Here is a 12,528-nt window from a genome sequence, read left to right on the forward strand (position 1 = left end):
CGCTTTAACCTGTAGTCTGATTAAGCGCTGGGTCATCCTGTTTCCGGGGCCACCGTGACTGGTCCAAGGGTGGTGAGCACCCCTAGGGCTGAACCAGCGCAGGATCTCTGCCCAGAATCCTCACACGGGATGCGGGACAGAGGAGCCCTATTTTCTCTCTGCTTGGGCCACGGGGAAGGCAAGACCCCAGGAGCTGCCAGAGAGCCTGCGTCAACCCACAGAACAGCAGCGATGAGGGAGACTTTCTTTTTCTCTACTCAGGTGTCTCCATCATTTCTAAGGCCCCTCTGTGTGTCTGGGAGACTCTGGGAGAGTGATTATGGAGGGGACGCCAGGGCTTGTCAAGCTGGATTTCTGTTTCATCAGAATCTCCTTCCTGTGAACCCTGGCTAGGGGCTTCTGAACCCTTGGAAGATGAGGACTCTCCCTGGGAAATCCTCTGCTCTGTCCTCTTTTTTTTTTTTTTTTTTTTTTTTAAGATTTTATTTATTTATTCATGAGAGACACAGACAGAGGGAGAAGCAGGCTCCATGCAGGGATCCTGATGTGGGACTCGATCCTGGGACTCCAGGACCATGCCCTGGGCCGAAGGCAGGCGCTAAACCACTGAGCCATCCAGGGATCCACCCCCCCCCCCCCCCCCGCAACTGAGCCACCCAGGGATCCCCCTGCTCTGTCCTGTCCTCTTACTGGCTCTACTTGCTGTGGAGAGTCTGAAGTCTCCCCGAGACCACGTCTATAACATGAGCCTCACTTCTCTGAGAAGTGCCATTCAATAACTATCATCGGTGATTTATAGTTCCGCGTGGCTTTTCCAGGTCTTTCCACGAAGGCCAACATAGGCAGGAGAGATAAAAGCAGGAAAACCCTGGATATGGTCAATTAGTTGACAAACATTTATTGAATATCTGCCATGCTCCAGGCATAGGGATAGAAAGTTCCCACGTTCCTGGTCCTGACGTCATGGGGACCTGGCTCCCTGACATCCTCTCCGTCTCTACTCCTGCCATCATCCACGGCAACTGTAATATCCACGGGAACATGCCATCCAACATCCTTAAACTTCTTCCCTCCAAAAGCCTCCACCTCCTCCCTTCCTTCTTCTCTTCCTGCATAAAATGAGGATAAGAGTAGCTACTTCTAGGTACCCCTAGGGTTCTTCTAAGGATCAAACCATTTAGTGGGAATGACCGTGCTCTGTAAATAGCAAAGCACGGCTGCTACTAACCCACAGGACGAGAAGAGTCGAGGAAGCATAGAGGAGGCCGGAGGGAGGGCACTGTGGATAATTGGGTTGCAGAGAAGGGCTGGCCCAGAGGACCCCACACTGATAGGACTGACCAGTGGGAATAGATGAAGGGGCTGGGGAGGGGAGGTGACGAACTTTGGAATGCAGAAGGCATTCAGCCTCCAACCCAGGAGTCAGACCCCCCAACCCCAACATTGTTCATCTCCCTGGAGGGGGTGGCCTCGAGAGATTTCCATGACCTGTTCCGGCAGTGTCTGCCCGAGGCGGGCAACCTCTCCCCTGGGACCTCTGTCTATGCATTCATGTCTCTCCAGCTCTGAGGGGCAGGCAAGAGGCTCAGGGAGCTCCCTTCTCCCCCCGCTGCCCATCTCTCAGACTTCCGAGTTGGAGAGAGATGGCCAAGGGGATGCCGGCACCTGGGAACACTGCTGGGGCTGGGGTGGGGGGTGTGGACCCTGCACCCCCCACCCCACCACCTCCTCAAGGGCCACAGCAGGGCGGTCAGGGCCAGACAGCTTGGGGATGCGAGGCTCCCCCAAGGCGGGCTGAGATGTCAAAGTGGGAGCGCAGGGGCATGTCAGCCTGGCTTTGTGAGCCCCGCTCCCATCAGTGCATGAAAGCCTCGCTGTACAAACTGCATTCGCCGCGCTCCCAACCTGCATTCCCGATTGGTCATGGCCTGGCCCCAGCTGCATTCCTGGGCTAGAGGAGGCAGAGGGGCCTGGCCCCTTTGTTCTTCCCAAATCAGGGCTCAGAACCATGACAGGCTGATCACATTACCCAGCTGAGGTCAGCCTGGCAGGAATGGGCTCCCCCCTGTTCCGCAGCCCCCACCATGCACCACACAGCCCCCCGCTCCTTACCTGTACCCTTGTAGCATGCTGCCGTGGGTCTTGGCTGGGGACAGAAACTCCCAGACCACGGCTGTGCTGCTCCTTCTAGGTCAGATGCTTGGAGCGGTGCCCAGACCCTCCTTCCAGGGCCTGTCCGAATTCAGGCCATCTCCACGGGCCTGCAGCTGCTCGGAGGTGGCCCAACTGCCCTGCATGCTGAGGACCCCTCAGAACCTGCACAACCAGAAACAAAGTGGCATTGGAGACCTGGGCTCAGCATCAGAAAAACCCAATTTTCATAGAGAAGATGCTGCTCTGTCCTAAGCCCCATTTAAAGCATTGCCCCCTTTGCCTGGTGGTGCCATCCTACTCCCCCCTCAGCCCCACCTTCCTAGGCCTCCTTCAAGGACACTTGGCCCATGACACCTCACCTGCCTGGCTGGAATCCTGACTGTGCCACTTATTTGTTGTGCAACTTTGTTTTTGTTTTTTTTTTTTTTTTTTTTTTAAATTTTTTTTTAATTTTTATTTATTTATGATAGTCACAGAGAGAGAGAGAGAGAGGCAGAGACACAGGCAGAGGAAGAAGCAGGCTCCATGCACCAGGAGCCCGATGTGGGATTCGATCCCGGGTCTCCAGGATCGCGCCCTGGGCCAAAGGCAGGCGCCAAACCGCTGCGCCACCCAGGGATCCCTGTTGTGCAACTTTGGATGACCGACTTTACTCATCAGGGCCTCAGTTTCTTCATTTGTAAAACGAGGATAACCATGAAAGATGGCTTTGTATGAGAGGTTTCTGGCATGTTGTAGATGCCTGCTGGATGCGCTTCCCCCTTGACTGAGCGGCCTTAAGTCCAGGTTTCTTTTTCTTTTTCTTATTTAAGATTATTTATTTGACAGAGAGAGAGAGAGAAAAAAAGCGAGTGAGCCAGAGAACACAAGCAAGGGGAACAGCAGAGGGAGAGGGAGAAGCAGGCTCCTCGCTGAGCAGGGAGCCCCATGTGAGGCTCGATCCCAGGACCCTGGGACCATGACCAGAGCCAAAGGCAGATGCTCAACCACTGAGCCACCCAAGGTGCCCCCCAGTTTTCATGAGATAGTCAACACCCTTTCGTCCTTACTCTGAATTCCTCAAGCCCCAAGAGTGAGCGTGAAGCTCAGATCTGGAGGCAGCTCTACACAAATGATCCTGTGTTGCTCTGAGTATTTCTCTATGTCAGTCTTCGTCTTGCCAACACACTTGTTGGCTTTCCAGGAGAGCCTTTCACTTTGTTATCTGTTCAACAAATATGGTTAGCAGAGTGCTGCACAGGGCACTGGGGATCCGGCAGGGGAGGAAACAGTCCAGGTCCTGCTCTCGCCAAGCCCCCTGTGGGGTGGACAGACAGGCCCTGATCCATCCTGCGTGGAGCTGCAGTGAGTTTTCCCCACTCGCGATGCATGCTGTGATAGAAAAGTCTAGGCCCTCATGAGAACATAACGGGAGACATTGGGGCTCTGGGAGGGCTGAGTAAATGGCCTCTGAGTGGGAGGAAACTGGGTCCCGGCCCCAAAGGGCAGGTGTGAGAGCCGTGAGCATAAGGAACCTGGATCATATTCCAAGTGAAATAAGGTGAGTGTGAGGTTTCGAGCAGGGGGAACGGTAAACCCCGGGCTGAGTGGGCAGAGAAAAGAAAAGAGGTGGGGTGACCAGGGATGGATGGTGAGGTCTCTCAGGCTGCTGGAGCGGATGTCCGGGCTGGAGGTATAATACCTTTTTTGGTTTCATCTGCACGGTTATCCTAGTTTTACAAATGGAGAAATCAAGTCCCAGAGAAATTCTAGAAGTCATCCAAAGCCACTTACCTGTCAGCAGGTAAGTGGCAGAGCCAGGATTCAAACCAGGTGGGTGAGATCTCCAAGCCCATGTTCTTATAAGGAGGAGCCTGGGGAAGCCACGGGGTGGTAAGACGTCACTCCTACTTGAAGTGGCTTGGGCTTCAGAGCGATGGTGGAGACAGAGGGAGCCGGACAGGCCCAGAGGGAGTGCCCCACAAACACCACTTGTAACGGGGCCTCGTTGGCCTGGAGGACCACCCGTCGGCCTGGTCTGAGTTATACAACAAACGTGAACACCCTTAGAGCGGCCCACCCATCATGACAAATGGGGTATTTTCGGAGATTTTCAGCACCAAGGCCTCCTTCTCTTCTCACTGTCAACCCCACGGGTTGTTTTTAAAGGATTTTCATCCGCAAAACAAACTGAACTCATTAAATTACTAATTAACTTTTGCCCCATGTTTTACCAATCGAGGCCTACAGAGCTGGTCAGCCAAGCTTCTGATTACAGGAGATAATTGCTGTTGCCACACTGAGATAATTTAATCCCAGCCGAAGCGAGGAAGTGTGATGTTTTCATTAGTCTGAGCCCCCTTTTTATTCGTCTTCCCAATGAATCTTGTTGAATACATATGGATAAATGACAGACCCTGCCCTGGAGAAGGTTGAAGTCTTGGAGGAGGTGCAGACAAGAACCACGCTCTGGGTAAGCACAAGGGGGCCGGGAGGTTCAGGACGCATGACCTGCAGCCTTGGGAGGTGCTATGGACCAAATGTTGCATCCCCCAAGTGTGTATGTTGAAGGCCTATCCGCCGCCCCCCCCCCCCCATGTGCTGGTATTGGAGCAGGCCTTTGGGAGGTAATGGGGTCAGATGAGGTCATGGGGGTGGGGCCTGCACAGTGGGATTAGTGCCTTTGGAAGAGGAGACACTAGAGCCACTCACCTTCTCCACCACTGAGGAAAGGCCATGTGAGGGCGCACTGAGAAGGTGTCAACCCCCAAGCCAGGAGAGTCCCCACCAGGAACTAAATGGGCCAACACCTTGATCTTGGACTTCCAGCCTCTAGAACTGTGGGAAATAAATTTCTATTGTTTGAATCACCCAGTCCACGGTATTTTGTTACAGACCCTAGAACAGACTAACGCGGGAGGTGTGCCAGATATTCCCCTTTTGTCCCTCCAGATCTCTTCTACAGCTGTATCATCCTGCTTTGTGCCCTACGGCCTAACTGGGGGTGGGGTGGGGGTGGGGGTGGGGGTGGGGGGACTGCATCCATGGAGGCTCCCCTGACCTGGGGAGCAGGGGTCTTGGGTTTTACCAACATGAGGCCCTGGCCCTGGGAGGGTGAGTCAGCTTGCTTCCGGGTCGGCCAGCATGGTGGGCTGAGGCTGTGGTCCTCTACTGAGGGTCACAGTGCCTGTCAGGCAGCCCCTTCTTATGGCTACAGGGCTCCCAGGCTTCCAGTAACTGCCCCTTCCTTTTTCCCATCAGGCCTATGGAGAGTGAAGCTTGGGATCCTATCACTACCTGTCTTATCACCCCTAGTTAGTGTCCCTTAACCCTGCCAATGGCTTGTCAAATATCCTTCTTAGACTCTTCAACTCCTGGGTTTGAATGAGCCATTTTTCCTGCTGGGAGCCTGACTTATACAATGGATATAGGGGGTGCCTGGCTGGCTCAGCTAGTGGAGCATGTGGTTCTGGATCTGGGGGTTGTGCTTGAGCCCCACACTGGGTGTGTAGAGACTACTTAAAAATAAAATCTGGGGGGGGATCCCTGGGTGGTGCAGCAGTTTAGCGCCTGCTTTGGCCCAGGGTGCGATCCTGGAGACCCGGGATCATCGTATCCCACATCGGGCTCCAGGTGCATGGAGCCTGCTTCTCCCTCTGCCTATGTCTCTGCCTCTCTCGCTCTCTCTCTGTGACTATCATAAATTTAAAAATTAAATTAAATTAAATTTTTAAAAAAATAAAATCTGGGGGAAAAAAGTCAAGGAAACTTCCCAGAGGGGTGATGTTTAGGTTGACATCTGAAGGATGGGTAGGACTTGGCCTTATTGCAGAAAATGTATGATTTTTATGAGTTTTTAAAATAAATACTAGAACAGTTCCTCAACCTCTTTACTAACTCCAGAGACACTTGGGTCCTTGGTGTGTCCAGGGTGGGAATCACCAGCCCTGAGCTCTTTAGAGGCACCCAGACCCAAATGCAGGATCTGAGGCTTTCTTCTGTCCCGCTTTACGGTTGGAAGAGAGAACATTGGGGGCTGTACCCACTGGGGGTGGAACCCTCTCAGTGTCCCTTGAGGGTTCTCCTGGGATATGAGGGGGCCCCCGCCATTCCCCCACTCCCTGTCCCTAAGCCAGCTCTCGTTGTCTCGCCAAGAGAGCCAGTCTTGGTGAGAAGCTGGTAGAAACAACACTCTGGGAAGGAATGGCCTCTCCATCCCCGTCCCCTCCCATGGTCCCTCAGGCTGAGGGGACAGTTGCCTGAAAGATCAGGTTTCAGGAAAAACTGGCCCGTCTCCTCCTACGTGGCGATCCTGTGCATGGGGACACCTGCCAAGGGCCCACCCCCATCCCAAGCCCCTCTGGCCACCATGGGGAAGGCCTGAGCCAAGCTGTGGGTCTGTCCAGCTCCTCCCTTCCACCCGCCTGAGGCTGGTCTCTCTCCCACTCCCATCCTCCCCCCGATTAGACAATTCATGTCCAAGCTTTTCTGAATCTGGCCTTCCCGCCAGCCTAATCTGGCAGCTAACCATGGCTCCCCTGCTCCCCAGCCGCTCTGAGCTCCACCTTGTAAGTCTTGGTGGAGACCACACTGGGCTTCTTCCTGCCTCTGGGCTTTGGCTGGGTCCGGTCACCCTGCACCTGATTCCTTGCACCTTTGAGACTAGCCTATCTGTCCTACCGTGAGGAGGTCACAGCCTCCGATACCATTGGCCACCATCATCTGCGCTCCTTGATGGGGAGCTGAAGGCCACCTGGTACCATTATTTGGATAATCACGCCAGCCGCTGTCTTTCCCTGTGTCAGGCACTTGAGGGTGAGCCGGTCTTCGCCAAAACCCCAGCAGGCAGGTATAGTCATTATCGTGTTACTGTTGAGGTAACTGAGACCTCAGGAACTTTCTAGGCTGGGAAGTGGTGGTGAGCAGACTCGAACCCAGGCTCTTCTGTCTTAAAGCCCTGCTTCCTACCCCTGCTCCTTGTTGTGTCTAGGAGAGTGTACATTCTCCGAGGCTAGAGGCCTTATGACGTGGTGCTCCTCTAGGCCACATCCTGCCTGGCAGCACAAGGCACAAACTGTCCCCCCCAGAGCAGCTATGGTCACCACTTAATCCTTCAGCCAGACCGTGTCAGGGATCTGCTCGGGACCTCCTGTTGTCTTCCCTTCTCATTCAGGATACAAGCCAACATCTCTGATGGCCTACAAGGCCCTGTGTCCTCCTACACACACACACACACACACACACACACACACACACACCCCACCCCGTACCCACTCTGCTCACATCACACCAGCTCCTTCCCATTCCTTAATGTTCCAAACGTGGCCCAGCGTCTGTCTATGAATAACTGGGAATGCCAGCTCCCAGGACTCCCTGCTCTCTGTCTGTCCACTAAAGGGGGGGCGGCTCCCCACTGCCCTGTCACAACCCTCCTCAATGCCAGAGCCAAGGGGGCAGCTGTGTTCCCCGCTGGGCACTCTGGGGCTTGAGGAGCCTTGCCCATACCTGCTAATGGAGCTTTGCAACCTTCCCGTCTGACCCCCGCCTCCCCCCCCCACTGTGTCTCCTTCTCCCCTCCTCCCTGGCTGCCCCCCACCACCCCTCATGCCCCAGCTCTCACTCACCAACCCTGACCTCTGCGTGTGGTGGTCTCTGCCTTTCCACCTGCGACCTGGCAGGGCACGGGGGCACCTGCGGCCTGGCAAGGCTGCACGTGGCAGCTGGTGCCCAGTCATACAGGTGGGTTCCAGAGCGTTACCCCCGGGGAGGAACCCGAGTTCGAGGAGAGAGCAGTGTTGACCCTGGTCCTGAGGCTAAGTCTGCAACAGGTCCAACCCGCCAGGCCGCCCGTAGCACCCAGGACTCGCAGACCCCTGGAACCACCGAGAAACCACAGATACATTTTCAGTGTCAGTGTGGAAGGCAGCGCATGGGATGCCCCCAGGACTTTCACCTCTTGGTGTTGCCCCCAGGACTGTGTTACGTGGTGCAGGAGAAGAGATGATCGAGATGAGCGGAATATAAGCATATTGAGGCCCTCGGAAGTAAAGTGTGACCCCCCCACCGGGGGCACAGGGGAAGTCAGAGATCTGAAGCGGGAGAAGGATCTCATGATGGTGTGCTGGCCTGCAGATGGCAGGGGACACATGACAAGGAGCGTGGACGTTCTCTAGGAGCTGAGGGCACCCCCTGGCTGACAGCCGGCAGGGCAACAGGGACTTCAGGCCATCCCCAGGAGGAACTGAATCCAGTCAACAACCCACCCGAACTGGGAGGCAGAGTCATCCCACAGCCTCCAGGAAAGAGCACCTTGATTTCAGCCTGTTTGATTTTGGGCAGAGGACCCGGATGAGCCATGCTGTGCCAGCTTCTGAGCCCCAGGACTATGAGCTAACGTGTTTGTGTTAAGTTACTACCTTTATGGCAATTTGTTGTATAACAATAGAAAAATAATATAAGTATATCCCAAATATTGCATGGGGTATACTTACACACACACACAAAAAAACCCCCAAAACTTAAGGGGCACCCGGGTGGCTCATCAGTTAAGGGTCCAATTCTTGATCTCAGCTGAGGTCTCGATCTTGGGTGATGAGTTCAAGCCCTGCATTGGGCTCCATGCTGAGTGTGGAACCTACTTAAAAATAAAATAAAATAAAAAATCATTGTTTTTCTGTAAATCAAATTTAGGTGGGCCATTTGTATTTTTATTTGCTAAATCCAACAACCCTAAATCCCAGGTAGGTCACCAGGATAGACTGGTTCAGAGCTGGGCCATGAAGCCAACTGAGATTTCCCCGGCTGGCACCGAGTTCTGTGGGCCGGAAAGGGTCTGCACACCCGCTACCACCAAAGCAAGAGAGAAGGTTTCCAGGGGACCTGGCCAACACCTTGCACACAGGTTGTAACAATTTCCCTCCAAAGCAAAGGTTCTTAACCTTGAGTCTAGACCCCTGGGACATCCACAGATACAATTCTAGGGGTCTGGGAACTTTGATGGGAAGAAAAACCAGACCCTTATTTTCACTGTCCTCTGATACTTAATATTCCTTCAATTAAGAAATAGGTATTATCAGGGGCGCCTGGGGGGCTCAGTCAGTTAAACATCTGCCTTCAGCTCAGGCCATGATCTCCAGGTCCTGGGACTGAGCCCTGCATCGGGCCCCCTGCTCAGAGGGGGTCTGCTTCTCCCTCTCCCTCACCCTGCTGCTCCCCCCTGCTCGTTCGTGCTCTCTTGCTCTCTCAAATAAATAAATAAAATCTGAAAAAAAAAAGAAAAAAAGAGTATAGGCATTATCAGTACCTGTGACTTTGTTACCAATAGAAATCACATAGCAGCTTCTGGTGATAGCACAAAATATTTTTTATATTCGTCACTATTTTGAAATTATGGTAGTTCTTAAATATTATTATTTAATGTGCTAATAAAGAAGCACATGTATTGCCCTATATGTGTTTCTAATGTTTCAACAACTATATTTTATTATAATTGGTTTCCTTTGTAAATCTAAAGTATATTTATTTATCCATTTAAGAGAGAGAGAGGGAGGGAGCCTGCACGAGCTGGGAGAGGGGTAGCGGGAGAGGAGGAGAATCTCAAGCAGACTCCACACTGAGCGTGGAGCCCAATGCAGGGCTCTCGAACCCATGACCCCAAGATCACGACCTGAGCTGAAACCAAGAGCTGGATGCTCAACCAATGAGCCACCCAGACGCCCCTACTGTATTTAAAACAAAAACAACAACAACCTTATTTAAAGCACCCCTAGAAAAAACAAAACAAAACAAAACAAAATAATAAAATAAAATAAAATAAAATAAAATAAAATAAAGCACCCCTAGGATCTGCCAGACTGTGTTCTTGGATGAAAAGGCTAGCGCCTGGTAGGAGCAATAGGCCACAATGGACACGACGTCAGGGTATCAGTTACCTTGGGTTCCGACGCCAGCTTTAGTGCCTCACTGCTGTGCAAACGAGATCAATCACTGAACCTTTCTGAGGCTCCGTTTCCTCCTCTTTAGAATAGAGTTTCTGAGAGAATGAAAGAAGTAATACATGTGAACCACCTAGCACAGGCTGGTCCTCAGTAAATAAATAGCAGTCTTGGCTATTAGCAACAATTATGACCAATAACTATCGTCACAGTCCCTCAGTGAGCATAATAGAATGCGTTACGATAGCTACCATCATGTGTCGTTGGTTCCTCCTTTCCCTGCCCCCGCCCCCCTATTTTTGCTTCATTGTCCTCGGGCTCCAGCAGGGACAGTGGTTTCCTGTAGCCTCCAAATGGCTTTGCCCCACATAGCCACAGCCCCTGCCCTCGTCCCACAGGCCCCGTCCCTGGCTCAGCACGCACATCCCTCCCGCTATCTACCCATCGCTCCAGCAAATGGAACAAAAATGCACCTCCCCTCTGTGGTGGTGACGTCCTACACTGTGTTAATGAGAAACAAGCGGCCTGTTGTGCTCAGTGCAGGGAGAGGAGGACAGATCCCCGCCGCCACCCACACTCACATCCCTAAGGTGGCACGGGGTGACACGGCAGGAAGGTGCAAAGGCCCTCTCTGCCTAGGCCTTTCTTTGCATACCAAGGCCCTTGGGGGTTCTTGGCACAGTCCCCGACCCCTGCACCCTCACCACAGCCCTTCCTGTTATGGGGCACTGGACCCAGCCTTGGGTGTGGGCAGGAGGGCAGCCAAAGCCTGAGTCACTGGGAGGGGACAGTTGAGTCTTGAGATGTGGTCTCCGTGGGGAGGACTGAGGACAGAGAGGAGTGGAAAGGCCCTCCTTCAGGCCTGCATCCCTTCAGCAGCACGGTGGGGTGAGTGGAGCCCTGCTGCGCCTCACACCTCACCACCCTTCTTTGGTCTCCTGTGCTCTGTGTCCCGGGCCCACCCACTTCTCTGGAAGCACCAGAACCCTCTTTTTCACAACTCACTTCTCTCTCACCCGGAGTCATTGGTCCAACAGGAAAACTGGCCTGCAGAGGGCTGCTGACTCACGCCAGGTAGCAGGGCAGCGTGACGAGTGAAGCCTATTGCCTTGGGCTCTGGGCAGAATTGGAGGTGCTGGCTGGACCCTGAGCCCTGGAAAGAGGGGTGTCCCTGAGGCCGGAATGGCCCTGCGTGGGTCTGCCCAGCCTGGCACACCGGATGTCCCACACCCAGTGCCAGAGGCACAAGTGACACGATGCCAATTCCCACAGCAAGGCCTGCCCAATGCCTGCCCAGAACTTTCTGTCAGAGTCGGCTACCGGTCCCAGGCATGTGTCACTGTCTCCACCCTTCACACGCTTCACACGCTGGCTCCTGCTGTCTGCGTCATGTGTCTACCTCCCCTCTCCCACACCGGTCCCCTGGTCTCCTGGGACTCTCTAACCTTGGGCCTTGGGTTGTCTGTTGGCTGGGTTTTAGGGTCTACAGCTTTGGGAGAGGGGACTCCCCTTCACTTGCCATCCATGGAGTCCTCTTCAGCCAGGCTTGTGTGGCCCCCAAAAGGAAGTGGGTGAATTTGGGCTCTGTGCCTTGGTTTCCAGTAAACCGGCAGGGACCCCCCGAACTACTCTCCCAGATGCCCTCTTGTCCTCCCAGGAGGAGCCAGTCGGCCCACCCCCTGCCGCTGCTCCCGAGGCTCACAGTCCTGGAGTCACCCCTTCGCCAATGGCACCTGTCTCTCCCACCGTAGAGCCAGAGGGTTAGAACCAGTCCTGGCAAAAACAAGAAGTGTAGTAGCCTTAGCGGGAGTGGAGGGGATTATCCTCTCTCTCCAGGGGAAGGGGAACGCTGTCAAGCACCCTCCACACCATCTTAGACACTGTTCAGGGAACTTTCCGGAGAACCTCTTGATTACTCCTCACAAGAACCTGCAAAATTGGTATTTTCTCCATTTTACAGGTGAGAACACTGAGCTGCAGAGAGTTTTCTAACATGCCCAAGGCTGAGGAGCAGAGCTGGACATTAAGCCATGTCTGGGGATCCCTGGGTGGCGCAGCGGTTTGGCGCCTGCCTTTGGCCCAGGGCGCGATCCTGGAGACCCGGGATCGAATCCCACATCGGGCTCCCAGTGCATGGAACCTGCTTCTCCCTCTGTCTGTGTCTCTGCCTCTCTCTCTCTCTCTCTCTCTCTCTCTGTGACTATCATAAATAAATAAAAAAAAAAAAAATTAAAAAAAAAAAAAAAAAAAGCCATGTCTATCTGGGTCCATAATTCATGCTTTTCCCCGACCCTAGGCGCTCTCAGGCCTGCCAACCCCACTGCCTCCCCTAAGTTTCCACCTACTTGGTCCTGCCTCAGCCTCCCATTTGGCTTTCCAATTCCCCACTGGGACTAGAGGTCACCCTGAATCCCTTTCCGTATGACTAGAGCCCCAACACACCTCCTAATTCTTGGCACTC

General features: G+C 53.6%; 2 long non-coding RNA genes across 3 annotated transcripts; both read right to left on the bottom strand.

Moving 5' to 3' along the window:
• Window positions 1-681: 681 nt before the first annotated feature.
• On the bottom strand, window positions 682-5,627 carry LOC144305970 (uncharacterized). The gene is made up of 4 exons (XR_013372999.1): window positions 5,222-5,627; window positions 4,846-4,971; window positions 2,113-2,316; window positions 682-1,109 (listed from the first exon to the last, which is right to left on the bottom strand). It is a non-coding gene; the product is annotated as an uncharacterized LOC144305970 (long non-coding RNA).
• A 2,735-nt stretch (window positions 5,628-8,362) lies between these two features.
• Window positions 8,363-11,467, bottom strand: LOC144305971 (uncharacterized). 2 transcript variants are annotated; one of them, XR_013373001.1, is made up of 3 exons: window positions 11,073-11,467; window positions 10,065-10,165; window positions 8,363-8,767 (listed from the first exon to the last, which is right to left on the bottom strand). It is a non-coding gene; the product is annotated as an uncharacterized LOC144305971 (long non-coding RNA). The 2 variants fall into 2 exon arrangements; XR_013373000.1 differs by having other exon boundaries at window positions 8,363-8,770.
• Window positions 11,468-12,528: the final 1,061 nt, after the last annotated feature.

The sequence above is a fragment of the Canis aureus genome, chromosome 3 (genome assembly GCF_053574225.1).
Source record: "Canis aureus isolate CA01 chromosome 3, VMU_Caureus_v.1.0, whole genome shotgun sequence".
NCBI classification, from domain to species: domain Eukaryota; kingdom Metazoa; phylum Chordata; class Mammalia; order Carnivora; family Canidae; genus Canis; species Canis aureus.